The sequence below is a fragment of the Coturnix japonica genome, chromosome 9, assembly GCF_054131305.1.
Source record: "Coturnix japonica strain WE chromosome 9, WE-NBRP24, whole genome shotgun sequence".
Lineage (NCBI taxonomy): Eukaryota > Metazoa > Chordata > Aves > Galliformes > Phasianidae > Coturnix > Coturnix japonica.
The window spans coordinates 17,919,694-17,934,022 of record NC_140671.1 but is presented as its reverse complement, the minus strand read 5'-3'; the positions used below and the strand labels follow the sequence as shown (position 1 = coordinate 17,934,022).

Genomic DNA, 14,329 nt, shown 5'->3' with positions numbered 1-14,329 from the left:
CAGATGATAATATTGAACATACAACCTATAAGCCCCGTGATTACAACTTGGAGAACCCAGGCTACCATTTGACAGGCTATCCACTATATCCCATACCCGTAGGAGAGACCAACCTAGGTCCCTCCTATTGCCAACCACCTGGGAGAGAGTATTTGTTCTTGTTTCCATTCATATGACATACAGTTCCCTTTCATAGGAACTCACCCAAGGAGTCTTCCTACCCCAGCTGGCAACCAAAGCCATGAGCTCACCTCCCTGGGAGCAGCACGTATGGCTGTAAACTGTGTAGGATGTCTCCTCAAGACATATGGGCTCCACTTACCATACACATACCTGGTCCACCTATGGGTGGTCCTTATCTGTCCCTGCAGTGATCAGGTGAGGAAGGGAGTCCTTCAGAGAAATCTCAGGGTGCGCCAAAAGTGTCTCCCTCTCAGCTGGTCCTGCAGCGAACAGAGCTGGTCCCACCTGGGCCGCCAAATTGACTGCAGGAATTGAACTCTATAACCTCTATAACTGATACAGTCTCCCATGACATACTTATACCAAAGTTGAGGAAGTATGGGATAGGTGAGTGGACAGTGAAGTGGGTCGAGAATTGGCTGACTGGCAGAGTGCAGAGGGTTGTCGTTGGTGGTGCAGTGTCTGGCTGAAGGCCTGTAACGAGCGGCGTCCCCCAGGGGTCTGTGCTGAGTCCGGTCTTGTTCAACATCTTCATCAATGACCACCCTCAGCAAGTTTGCTGATGACACGAAGTTGGGAGGATTGGCTGACACACCTGAAGGCTGATGCTACCATTCAGCGAGACCTGGACAGGCTGGAGAGCCGGGCAGTAAGAAACCGGATGAGGTTTAACAAAAGCAAGTGTAGAGTCTTGCACCTGGGTAGAAATATCTGCATGCACCAGTACAGGCTGGGGGAAGAGCTGCTGGAGAGGAGCTCTGCTGAGAGGGACCTGGGCGTCCTGGTGGACGACAGATTAACTATGAGCCAGCAGTGTGCCCTTGTAGCCAAAAAAGCCAATGGCATCCTGGGGTGTATTAAAAAGAGCGTGTCCAGCAGGTCGAAGGAGGTGATCCTCCCCCTCTACTCTGCCCTGGTGAGGCCTCATCTGGAATATTGTGTCCAGTTCTGGGCTCCCCAGTAAAAAAAAGACAGGGATCTCTTAGAAAGAGTCCAGCAGAGGGACACTAAGATGGTGAAGGGCCTGGAGCATCTCCCCAATGAGGAGAGACTGAGGGAACTGGGTCTGTTTAGCCTTGAGAAAAGAAGGCTGAGAGGGGACAGGATCCAGGTCTATAAATATTTGAGGTGTGGGGGGCAAAGTGGTGAGGCCAGACTCTTTTCAGCAGTGTGTGGAGACGGGACAAGGGGAAACAGACAGAAACTGCACCATAGGAAGTTCTGCACTAATGTGTGCAATAACTTCTTTACGGTGATAGTGACAGAGCACTGGAACAGGCTGCCCAGGGTGGTTGTGGAATCTCCTTCTCTGGAGATATTCAAGACCTGCCTGGATGCCGAGCTGTGCAACGTGGTGTAGGGAACCTGCTTTGGCAGGGGGACTGGACTCAGTGGTCTCTGGAGGTCCCTTCCAACCCCTACAATTCTGTGATTCTGTGAATATCATGGGGTGGTTTGGATGGGGAAAGACTACCCCTTTGAATGACCTTTTGTCAGGGCATGTCCTGGGATTCCTAGGATCCTCAAAATGCAGCACTGCTTCTGTCACTGAAAAATGGGGCCCTGTGTGGGACGGAGGGAGGGTCCATGAGTCCCTGGCCCACCTGACTGAGTATTTCCATGGTCTTAGCAAAGACATACTTACAACTTGAGAATGAGAGTTAGCTGCGTTCATGGTGGCATGGCCACTGTTGATGGCCTTGAACTGTCTGAACATAACAGAAGAGGCTCAGGCTGATGCAAATCAGCTATTGAATGACAGTGTTGAAAAACTGGAAAGACAGGTGGCAGTTTTGATGGGGAAAAAACCTAATTCAATCATTCTCCTATGGAAGATCAGGAACATCTCTCTGGAAGACCATGGGGACCCTGTACAGGGAATCTGTATAAAATGGACTCTGTAAATGAAGGCACTAAAAGGTCAGATTTTGAGGTTCCATTTGGACTAGATCTATTTGAGATCTGACTGATTGTAACCCAAAAATGAAAAAAAAAATGCAGGATAGGCTGGTGGGAGTGCCCTGACCAGTGTCCAACCCCCCAAACCCTGCTGCCCATAATACAGCAGCTGAACTGTTGGATATAGTACAGGGGTTTAGACAGAAACCAAGAGAGCATGCCAGCATAGCTGCTCTGGTTATGGGACATGGAGGCAGAAAGCGCTGTGGTGAATGGACTGGAAATTTCAAAACTGACATCCATTACTACTCACCCTGCCCTCAGGCAAAGACTGTATGCTCTGTCCAACATAATGAGGATAGCCATTTGATCAGTGAATGATTTATGGCTGTGTGTCATATAACATGGCCAAATAAGAATGACATACCATTAAATATCAGCCTGTGGTCCTCTATGGAGGACTAACAAAATTATATTAGAGAATTAGGCATGAAAGAGGAAATCTATGATGATGATTTTGAGAGCCCAGTCAATAAATTTTTCATCAGGCTTCGAGGGATCTCATCCTACAGCCATCACCTTTACATCAGGATGGGTCTATGTTATCCATACTGAACCCCCCAGTGGCCCTCAGATGCTGTAATACAACAGGCTGCCCAATTGATGGGGAGACAAGAGTGCCTGCGGCCAGATGCAGGCTCTGAATGGTGGTGGAAAGGTCAGAGAACCATCTGCTGTCATGACTTAGGCATCCAGCCCCTAAGGTAATCCAGTCTGGACCCATTAGGGTCTTGAGACAACAAATGTTTAAAGACCAGATTAGAGCAGGAGTTCAGTTTAAAAAGATCAATGGACAGCATAATCAGGAAATATCTGTTAAACAGGCCCAAGCACTGAGTATTTATAGTCCAACCTTTTCAGCCAAACTAGACGTGAATGTAATTCAAGAAGGGTCTGGATGGGGGCTCTGGCAGAGCCAGAGTTCTTTGTGAACCCCTATGAGGTTTTGGTTACAGGTTTGGCATGGAGCAGAATAAAGATACATCACAGTTGAAAAGCATTTATTGGCTACCTATTCTACACTACAGGTGGTAGAACCAGTAACTCAGATTTCAGAGGTTATCGTTAAACAACAAGGCCAGTCCAGGGGTGGGTAAAAGATCTAACACACATCTCTATGATGGGGGTGGCCCAATCACAAGCAGTGGTGCGCTCAGTTGTTCTGCTTGCCTGCTCCTCAAGGAGTTAGGAGAAATCTATGCCTGCTGCGTGTTCGAGTGCGTGCGCAATGCCATGTGGAGGGCTTATCACAATAAAGATTGGCGGATTTGCTGCGTAGACCGGTCAGAACTCAGATCTGCGTTGTGCTTCCTGCGGCACCAAACGCCCAACAGTGGCAGTTCCGTGTATTGGCCAGCAGGTGGCAGCAGAGACCACGGAAAGAATGTCTGCGGGACAGACCCTGGGGATCCGTTCTCTTTTGATTATAGGGGAAGAACACAAAGGTTAATTTAAAAAAATAAAGGGGGGGGGGGGGGGGGGAAGGAGTGGGAAAAGAAAAAAAGAAAAAATCAAACCACAGAAAACAAATAAATCTTCTCCAAACGTAGCAAACGTGAATGTCTGTCAATAAATAAATGAGTAATTGAATTGATGTCTGTTTCCCCTCTCCCCCGCCCCCCCCAACTTCCGAGATGAAAAAACACCTGGTATCAATTGGACAGATGCACACAGTGAAGCCAGGGATGGTCTGAAACGCAAAGCAGCTGAGCAGCTTTTAGAAGAAAACAGAGTAGTAACAACTTCTGTACCTACATTCACCACTCTGAGATCCTGTCTGGGTCACCCAAGGCTTGTAAATAACCACTGGGTCGGTTCTGATGTCGAGTGATTTGTTGTCAGTTCTCTCATGGTTCTCCGGTCAGTTTTCCGGTGCCAGGATCTGCCACAGGGCATTCTGACCACGGGCATCATGTTTCTACGCTGCCGCCTGCATTTAACAGGCAATGGGACTGCCCAGCATGTGCAAGGCAGCACCTCTTTCACACCACCAGAATGTTTAAGGCTGTTGGGATTGTTGTTAGCGTCCCATTAACACTGAGGCTAGAGATACCCTTAAGATTGACATTACTATTAGCATTACTTTGATGGTGCCCTATCTGGGTCATTTTCAGGGGATGTCAGGAGTAAGGCACAGTGTCAGGAGAAAAAGAACAGACTCTGTTACTTTATAAACGTGATAATAGAGAGAGTTCATTGGAAAAAATACAACTCTTAAATAATGCAAAGCATGCTTCTGATTGGATGCAGGCATCATCTGGGCTCTGATTAATATTACTTTTAAGGTAAAGATTATTGTTACCTTAATGATTGTTTTTTGGCTTATGATCAGGGTTAAGGTTCCTTTTGCTACAAACTTCTAGCATCATTTTTGTTGTTACATTTGGAGTTAGGGACGATTTTAGAATCAGGGTAAGGGTTAGGATTAGAGTTACATTGCGGGTTAATGCTGTTGTCTTTACAGCTCCTGTAAGGGTTGGGGTCTGGGTCAGGTGTTTAAAAAATGAAATGAAAAAAGAACAAAAAAAATATATTGAAAGCTTCAGATTTCCTTAATCTTTGTGGAAATCATATAATGTGCAACTCAGATCTACCTCTTCGTGCAGTGACTGCTTGTAAATTTGCTAGAGCCTAATACAATATGGCCTTGTGCTTCCCGCTAACTCACCTTCATTTCATTTTCATTAAATTTGCTTGGTAGTCAGATTTTGGTGTGTGGATATTTTAAAACAATCTAACTGACATTGGCAAAAAATTAAAAATAAAAATTAAAAAAAAAATGCACAACAGCATCGTATCAATTTTTATAGATAAGATAAAGAAGAGCAGTTTCCCTTAGTTTTCTGTGCCTCTTTACTTTCTTACCCTCACCCCTTGTGTGAGAAACTCTCAAAGATTTCTAGTTAGGCAAAGATGGCAGCGATAGCAGCAGTGCTTATTCATTATTGCAATACTGCGCGCACATCCCCTATTGGCAAGGGAGAAACTGCACACCAGTCAGTGAAATCAATTCTGTTCTGTGCCCTAAACCCAATGCAGGTGATGCTCTCATGGATCTCATTGGTTGAGCACCTCAGGCTCACAGACTCCTCGAGACTGTTGCTAGGATTCATTTCCATATAAGGTCAATTACCAACCTCTTGTTTTTAGGTCTGCCTCGTACTTTTCTGTGGAGAGAGAAGGGCGATGTTTCCAAAAGTCAGTACATTCATTCTGTCCTGTGCTGGGCTCTACCCACCCTGTGTATTTATCTTGTGCTTGTCTCAATTCTCCCCATGTCAGAATGCCCTCAGTCTGAACTTAACTCTGTTCAGCAACTTTCTTGGTGCAAAAACTACTTATACAGCTGTTTTACAAGAGGGTTATACATTCAGTTAGGGCCTACACTATGTACTGAAAATACTGGAAACTTCCACTGCAAAAACACAATCTACCTCTCCCATCTGTGCAGCCTTGCAGACCCAGAGCACGCCAGGTTATTTCTGCTTTCATAGCATTTGCATGCTGTAGGGTGAGCACAAGGTTCTGCTGCTTGATTCTTCTGCAAGAGCTGCCAACCGGCAAATGGTTGCAGGGATGGAGGATGTGACAGAAAGCATTTGTCTCCACAAGAGCAGAGTTACATTCAGTGCAGAGAGTGTGAGAATCAGGTTGGTGTGGAAAAGCACTGACACGCTGGGGATGATGCAGTGCTCACATGTCTAATACTCACAGACATTACTGTCAGAAGGATGGTGCTGTGTTGTGCTTCTACCTTTGGCAGCCCCTGGAGAAATGCTGTGGCACACAGATCACCTTTGTATTGCACTGACTGCTGCCATGCAGCATGGATTTAACACACCAAATCCAGAGGAGCGTGACTGCATCTAACTGCCCTGAGAAAAACTACTGTAGCTGAAGAGATGAGGAGGCAGCTGCTCATCTGCAGAACAAGCTGTACTGCCAGACATTGGGCCAGGTGAGCACCTCCTGCTGCAGCGTGATGATGACAGGGCTGGAGATGATCTGCAAAGCCAGCTTAAAAGTGGGAGACGTGAGTCAACACGGCAGGAGGACAGAGGTGTTAGGGAGCAGCCAAGGCATCAAAGAGTATCAAAAGGCTTTGAAAGGTATCACAAAGCAACAGCCAGGAAGACTGGGATTATCATGAGCAGCAACCTGGATGCTAGAGATTATTTGCTCCCATACAAAATGCTGCAGACATCCTAAAGCCATGCAAAATGGGAACCCAGAGCTCTGCCTGCACGAACCCCACAGCCATAGCATTGCAAGCTGAGCTGCCTTGCTGTTTGTTGCATTCATCCCAATCCCTGTGAATGAAGACTCGGAATGCAGCCAAGGCGATGATTGAGCATGAGAGAGACTTTATTCAATAAAAGACAGGAGGACTTGAGAGGTCAAGGGTGAAGATGGGACTCCTCTTGTCAAGATGAGAGTGGCTCAGAGCTGGTGCTGCTGCCTGGTGCCTGGGACTGGCAGCCTGACTCTAAGTCCCCATCTAAGATGCTCAGCTTCACCTCACTGATGCTGACCTGCTCCTGCATGGAGGTGCTGCTGCTGGGGCACTCGGGCTGTGCTTGGGATGGGCAGCACTGCAAAGGCGCTGGGTCACAATCCAGGCAGGTGACTGTGGTGTCTGGCAGTCTCAGGTCAGGAGCTTCAGCAGAGCCAGGAGATATGAGAGCATGAACGTGGATGAGCCCCTTGTGTCCATCACTGTTACCATGTGGAAGGCTGTCATCCGAATTGCAGCGATTTGTGCTTAGTAAGAACTCTCCATTGATGGAAACACACTGCACATCACTACTTGGTTTGGATCATTGGGGTTGACAAGGGCTCAAATCACCTAGGAAGGCATAGAAACACAAGGGTTAGTGTGAAATGTTTGCAAGTTCAATCATGAAAGAGGTTGTTGATATTTGGTAGTAGAGTGGCGGCAGGACGAAGCAAATAGGCTTGAAGCAACAGAGCCACTGTCTTGAAAGTGATCCTCGTGCAGGTCCATAAGTTTTGACTCTGTCTGGACTTCATATGGGGCAGTATGACATCACAAAGGGGTGATATGATGTCACAAAGGGGCATTATGACGTCACAAATAAGCATTATGACGTCACAAAGGGGCATTATGATTTTAAAAAGGGGCATTATGACGTCACAAAGGGGCATTATGATATCAGAAAAGGACATTATGACGTCACAAAGGGGCATTATGATGTAACAAAGAAGCATTATGACATCACAAAGGGGCATTATAACATCAGAAAAGAACATTATGATGTCACAAAGGGGCATTATGACATCACAAAGGAGCTTTATGATATCACAAAGGAGCTTTATGACGTCACAAAGAGCATTATGACGTCACAAAGGGGTATTATGACATCACAAAGGGGCATTATGATATCAGAAAAGGACATTATGATGTCACAAAGGGGCATTATGACGTCACAAAGGAGCTTTATGATGTCACAAAAGGCATTATGATGTCACAAAGGGGCATTATGATGTCACAAAGGAGCTTTACGACATCACAAAAGAGCTTTATGACGTCACAAAGGGGCTTTACGACGTCACAAAGGAGCTTTATGACGTCACAAAGGAGCACTGCGACGTCACAAAGGGGTATTATGACATCACAAAGGGGCATTATGACATCCGAAACTGACATTATGACGTCACAAAGGGGCATTATGATGTCACAAAGGAGCTTCATGATGTCACAAAGGGCATCATGACGTCAAAAGGTGCATTATGACGTCACAGAGGGCATTATGACGTCGCAAAGGGACATTATGACGTCACGAAGAAGCATTATGACATCACAAAGGAGCTTCATCACGTCACAAAAGGACATTATGATGTCACAAAGGGGCATTATGACGTCACAAAGGAGCTTTATGACATCACAAAGGAGCTATATGATGTCACAAAGGGGCATTACGACGTCACAAAGGAGCTTTATGACGTCACAAAGGAGCATTATGACATCACAAAGCGGCATTATGACATCAGAAAAGGACATTATGACGTCACAAAGGGGCATTATGACGTCACAAAGGGACATTATGACGTCACAAATGGGGCATTATGATGTAACAAAGAAGCATTATGACATCACAAAGGGGCATTATGACGTCACAAAGGGGTGTTAACATCACCCTGTGCCCAACTCCTCTCTACCTCCTATTGGCTCCCTCTCCCACCAATCCCTGCTCTCCCCTCCCCTTAGCCCCGCCCCCCACCCCCGTTAGGCCCCGCCCTGCCCCTCACACCCCACTCCCTGCCCACATCTTTCCCCGCTCCGCTCACCCACCTGCCCGGTGTCGCCCGGCCCGAACCGGGAACGGCTGAAGGGACGGGGAGGGCAGCAGAGATGGGGACGGGGTCTAGGGCGGCCATTCTGAGAGACAGCCCTTCTGAGGGCTGAGCTGCAGGGCAGTGGAGAAACCCACCCGTGACCAGGGTCACATCAAAGCTGCATGAGGCTGTGTTACTAAACACGGTGCCACACGGCCTGCAAAACCATGCGGGGGGGACAAAACATGGCACGTACCTGGCAGTGAGATCACCTCAAGCTATCTGCAGCAGTTCCTTGTCGCTTTGCTCGGATGAAATGAGAGCAAAAGCTGCACCGAGGCAGTGGGTGGAGGGCGAGGAGAGGAGAGAGAAAGAGCAGGTCAGTGAGCAGGGCTAAGACAGTCATGGAATAACACACACAGCACAACCGTCCCATCCACTTGCTGCAAGTCATGCTGAGTCTCAGGCTACGTGATGCCTGTCCGCCCAGCAACTTTACGATGCTTCCACAACTGAGCAAAGAAGAGCTGCACCAAGCCCTTGGATGATGGATTCCCTGCTCCTGCTGGCTTCAGCCTTCTGCATTCCAATTCCAATCTAAACCATTCCTGCGGTGGTAGTACTTGAATCCTCATTTGGGGCTGGACCTCAACAGGTCAACACATCAGAAATAACACAACGTGCATCTGGAAGACGTGTCTCAAAGCCCAGAAAATCCAACTCTCTGACCTTGGCACAATTCACCAACCAAGAGCCAGGCCTTGACAACTTGGCTGATCTGGGCATGCGGGAGGGGGGCAGACAGTGGACCACAAGTGTCCATTTCCACTGCAGCTCCCTGTAGAGAACAGCACCAATCAGCAGGCGTGAATCAATTCATTCACAAGCTGCACAATGACTCTGTTCTTTACATGATAAAAAAACACACAGAGATTCCTGACCAAAAAGTTGGGAGTTAATAACGACCAAAGAGGTTCCTGTTCCTACGCCTCATCCTCTCACCCCAACTCCTGGGTGATGCCCACAGGCTTCAAGTCAGCTCTCAAATCCACTGAACTCCCGTCACGGAACTCCATCAAAAAGGATGTCACACATGTGACACTTACATACATGAGAATGTATGTATCAGAAACACTGATGCCAGCAGGAGCAGAGAGGCGATTGTCCCCCTGTACTCAGCACTGGTGATGCCACAACTCGAATTCTGTTTCCAGTTTGTGGCCCCTCACTGCAAAAAAGACACTGAGGCATTGGAACGTGTTCAAAGAAGGGCAACAAAGCTGGTGAGGGGTCTGGAGCACAATGGAGCCATATGAGAAGAGGCTGCGGGAGCTGGGAATGTCCAGCCTGGAGAAGAGGTGGCTCAGGGGAGACCTCATTGCTCTCTAAAACTTCCTGAAGGGAGGTTGCAGTGAGCTGGGGGTCGGCCTCTTCTCTCATGTCATTACTGATAGAACTAGAGGGAATGGTTTCAAGCTGCGGCAGGAGAGGTTCAGGCTGGACATTAGGAAATATTACTTCTCAGAAAGGGTGGCCAGGCACTGGAATGGACTGCCCAGGGAGGTGGTGGAGCCATCCCACCTGGGGGTGTTCAAGGAATGACTGGATGTTGTGTTGAAGGACGTGGTTTATTGGGAGCTATTGGTAATAAGAGAACGGTTGGACTGTTCTTTTAGGTCTTTCCCAACCCTGGTGATTCTATGATTCTGTGATTCATACACTAAGAAGCAAGGAGAGGCTCTTTTGTTAAATCTTTCAATAGAGAGAAGAGTTGATATCTGCTTCTCCCAAAAACAGAAACACGGAAACAACTTTCCAAGCCCACCTGCCATACAGTAGGCAGAAAACGCACATTGTAAAGGAGCACGCACATCCCCTCTGGCATAAGTCGAGCCCAAAACCCACCTTCAGATCTCTGTGCATTTCCCTTGTTTTACACCAATGCAGCCTCGCTGCAGCTCCGTGGGTGTCACACAAGGCCTGCATGTCCTCTTTCTCCGCAAACCCCACCCTCAGGCCTTGCTCTGTGAGGATTGACACCTGAGCAAAAACAAGCACTAAGAACGAGAGTAAAGCACACTGGATTCGCCCTGGCCTGGCCCAAGCCACAGTCCTACCAGACAGACCCTGGAATGAAAACTGCTCCACAAACCACAGATGGACACCAGCACACAAGAAGTTGATCAGATACAATCCCATGCAAGCACCAAGCCTCCTAAGGAAGCTCTTTGCCATCAGCTCCTTCATCGCCTTTCCTTCTCACCTCAATCTTAAAGTGGCTTCAACATCTGCCAGCACGTCTTACCACGCACCTGCTCATCACACAGTGCTTCAACAGCAACAAATTTGCTTCTGGGGCCCTCCTTCAACTCACTGTGCTAACACTCATGATTCAAATTACACAGAAATCCTAGCAGAAGTTCTCAGTGAGAACTGCACCTAACATTCCTCCTTCTACAAGCAACAGCCACAACAAGTGGTCATGAAAATGCTTTCATCAAAAAGAAGCAGAGACGGCACGGCAGGACAGATGTACTCTGTGTGCACGTCTGAAGCCTTTTGAGAACCTAGTCGTTCTTCCTGCAGGACCCCTGTCTTCTGTTAAAAGCTGAACGGTCCCCAGAGCACCTGTTTCCATCAGCTGCCACCATCCAAAGCAGCCAGCCTTCTTACAGTCACCTGGCCCAAACATCCCTTTTGCTCTACACTTGATTCACAGAATCACAGAATTGTAGGGCTTGGAAGTGATGGGAGCTCGGCATGCACACCATCCTTCCAACAGCACATCCCAGCAGCAAGGGATCACAGCGCTGGCACAGCTGAAACAAAAAGGGTGTGCGAGTTTCCTGTTAGCACTCAGTGTAAACAAATCTACCACTGAGCAACACCGTGAGCCCCCACTCACCTCAGCACAGGTCAACCTGTAACCCCAGCCTTCCCCTATCCATGTGCACATGCACACCCGTGTGCCACCCTGCCTGCTTTGCACACCTCCATGCACACACCGCATCGTGTGCCCTCCTTTGTATTCACAGACGTGTGCAAACCACCCCTGGGAACACGTACGTGCCTACACCTTCCACAAACACCCCTTTGTGTGCACCTGTGTGCAACCCAACTCCTCAGCACACGCACACGTTTGTGCCACCCTGTCCATGCACTCACCACGTGCCCTCCAGCATCACTGCTGCCTCCTCTGGTACCAGACCCGCAGATGCTCCAGAGCTCATTAGCATGGAGTTCCTTCCTCCCCTCAGCAGCTGCTCCTGCACTCACCTTCATTCCTACTCAGATACCGGCTGCTTCCAGCACCAGCTGACCTGCAAGACACAGAAAGGAAAGGTGGGAGTCATGCAAATCCCCAAGAAGCCCAAGGCTGCATCACCACCACGTATGGCAGCCTCAGGAAGTCAGCTGCAACTACAGACTTTGTCAGAATGGAAACAGGAATCGTCAGTTAATTGTGACCTCTGAACTCATTGCCACCATCAGAAACAGGCACTGAAATCGCTCACTTCACTGCAGCTGGTTACCTCCTGATTTTGGGAAAATGCAGACACGGAATTGAAGGACACCAGCAAAGTGACATCTACTTCATTGTAGGTGGTTAAGCTTGGAAGCAGGACTTGAGCAAGAAAAGCTTCTCAGCTCCTTGTAAGGCACTAAGTGATGGGATGATTTCCCATCCCTGCAGAAATCCTGACCTCTGCCACAGGTGGCTGAGTGACACAAAAGCTGTGTCCTTGGTTCCCAGCCTTACCTTCTCATGTCGTTCATCTTGCTCTGCAGCTCCTGCTCTGAATAGTCTTCTTATATTCCCACATGATGTACCCTGAAATACATCATTTAGTGAGTCTGAACAAAACATAAGACATTAATTGGAACTATGAAGAAATGTCTTTTGCACTTTACTTGGAGAATGTTCCATCCTATAACTTCTGCTCTCAATTGTAACACATGATTTTTTATAAAAAGAAAGATAACAAGTCAGCTCTTCAGTGTGCACATTGATGAAACTTAGTGAAATACAACTTTAAGAAAAGGTAATTTGAAAACTTCAATATTCTTATCAGAATCTCTGCTATTAGTTACCGTTCCAATGTTCTGATCTGATGATGTGTCTCTCAGAGCTGTTTTGTCACTCGCCACCTCAAATGCACTTCAAGTGCTTTAGGAGCATCACTGGAATTTTGAATAAACTCGATATATCTTAGCAAAGCTGCTACAGCTGCACAACTGAAGTACTTTGGAAAAAAAAGAAATCTTTAATGAACGCTGAACAGTGTTATTTAATTATAATCCAGGTAATTAAATTAATTAAACCAAGGAAATCACCTTCCAGTCACTCAGCTCTCACCAGGGAAATCGCTTCCCTGCCAAGCAGATGCAACCAACACAAGCTGCTACATCACTCTAGGGCCCCACTGAGTCTTCCCAAGGGGTCTCCAAAGGCTTCCCTGTTGACTTCTGGGAACCTGGGAACACTCACATGGAAGCCAGTGCCCCCTAATGTGCCCCAGACGTTTCTCAGGGCCCCACAATTAGCTCTACAGACATCCAGACATGCCCCAGAGCAAGTATGTGTGCTGTAGGGAGCCCAAGAGACATTCCAGAGCACCCTAGTACTCCTCAGTGCACTCATGGATGCTTCACCTGTCTCTAAATATGCCCTACTGGACTTTGTTTTCTCTTCTGGAGCTTTCCTTAGTTCTCAGCTTTGCTTTCTCATGCCATTTATCTCGCTCCACAGCTTTTGCTCGCAATATTCTCTCTTGCATTCCCACCTTCCAACAGAATCACAGAATTGTAGGGGTTGGAAGGGACCTCTAGTGATCATTGAGTCCAACCCCCCTGCCATGGCAGGTTCCCTACACCACGTCGCACAGGTAGGTGTTCAGGCGGGTCTTGAATATCTCCAGAGAAGGAGACTCCACCACCTCCCTGGGCAGCCTGTTCCAGTGCTCCGTCAGCCTCACCGTAAAGAGGTTCTTGCACATATTTGTGCGGAACTTCCTATGCAGAAGTTTCAGCCCATTACCCCTAGTCCTGTCCCCACGCACTACTGAAAAGAGACCAGCCGTGCCACTATGGCCCCCACACCTCAGGTATTTATAAACCTGGATCAAATCCCCTCTCAGCACCGCCAACGACAACCCTCTGCACTCTGCCAGTCAGACAGTTCACGACCCACTTCACTGTCCACTCATCTATCCCATACTTCCTCAGCTTTGTTATAAGGATGTTGTGGGGGACAGTATCAAAAACCTTTCTGAAATCAAGGTAGACTACATCTACCACTCTAGCCCCGTCCACCCAGCTAGTGACATCTTCATAAAAGGCCACCAGGTTGGTCAAGCACGACCTCCCCTTGGTGAACCCATGCTGAGTACTCCTGATAACCTCCTTATCACCCAGTTCTCTGGAGATGGCATCCAGCACAAGCTGTTCCATCACCTTCCCTGGGACAGAGGTGAGGCTGACTGGCCTATAATTACCTGGCTCTTCCTTCTTGCCCTTTTTGAAGACTGCAGTGACATTGGTCATCCTCCAGTCTTCAGGCACCTCCCCAGTTCTCCAAGACCTCTGAAAGATTACAGAGAGCAGCTCAGCAATGACCTCCACCAGTTCTCTCAGCACCCGTGGATGCACCCCATGCACCCATCCCATGTATTTATGGACATTAATGTTTCCTAGGCAATCACAGACCACCTCTTCCCTGACTAAAGAGGAATCTCCTATTGTCCAGACTCTCTCATTAACCTCCAGGGTCTGGGATTTCTGAGGGAGAGCCTTTTCACTAAAGACAGAAGCAAAGAAGGCATTCAGTGTTTCTGCCTTCTCAGCATCCTCTGTTATCAGAACGCCTTCCTCCCCCCCTTGTTTTTTGTTT

At 47.9% G+C, this 14,329-nt stretch overlaps 1 long non-coding RNA gene across 1 annotated transcript; it reads right to left on the bottom strand.

Moving 5' to 3' along the window:
- Positions 1-8,447: 8,447 nt before the first annotated feature.
- Positions 8,448-14,123, bottom strand: LOC146759727 (uncharacterized). Its single transcript, XR_014931917.1, has 4 exons — positions 13,935-14,123; positions 12,200-12,271; positions 11,605-11,759; positions 8,448-8,768 (listed from the first exon to the last, which is right to left on the bottom strand). It is a non-coding gene; the product is annotated as an uncharacterized LOC146759727 (long non-coding RNA).
- Positions 14,124-14,329: the final 206 nt, after the last annotated feature.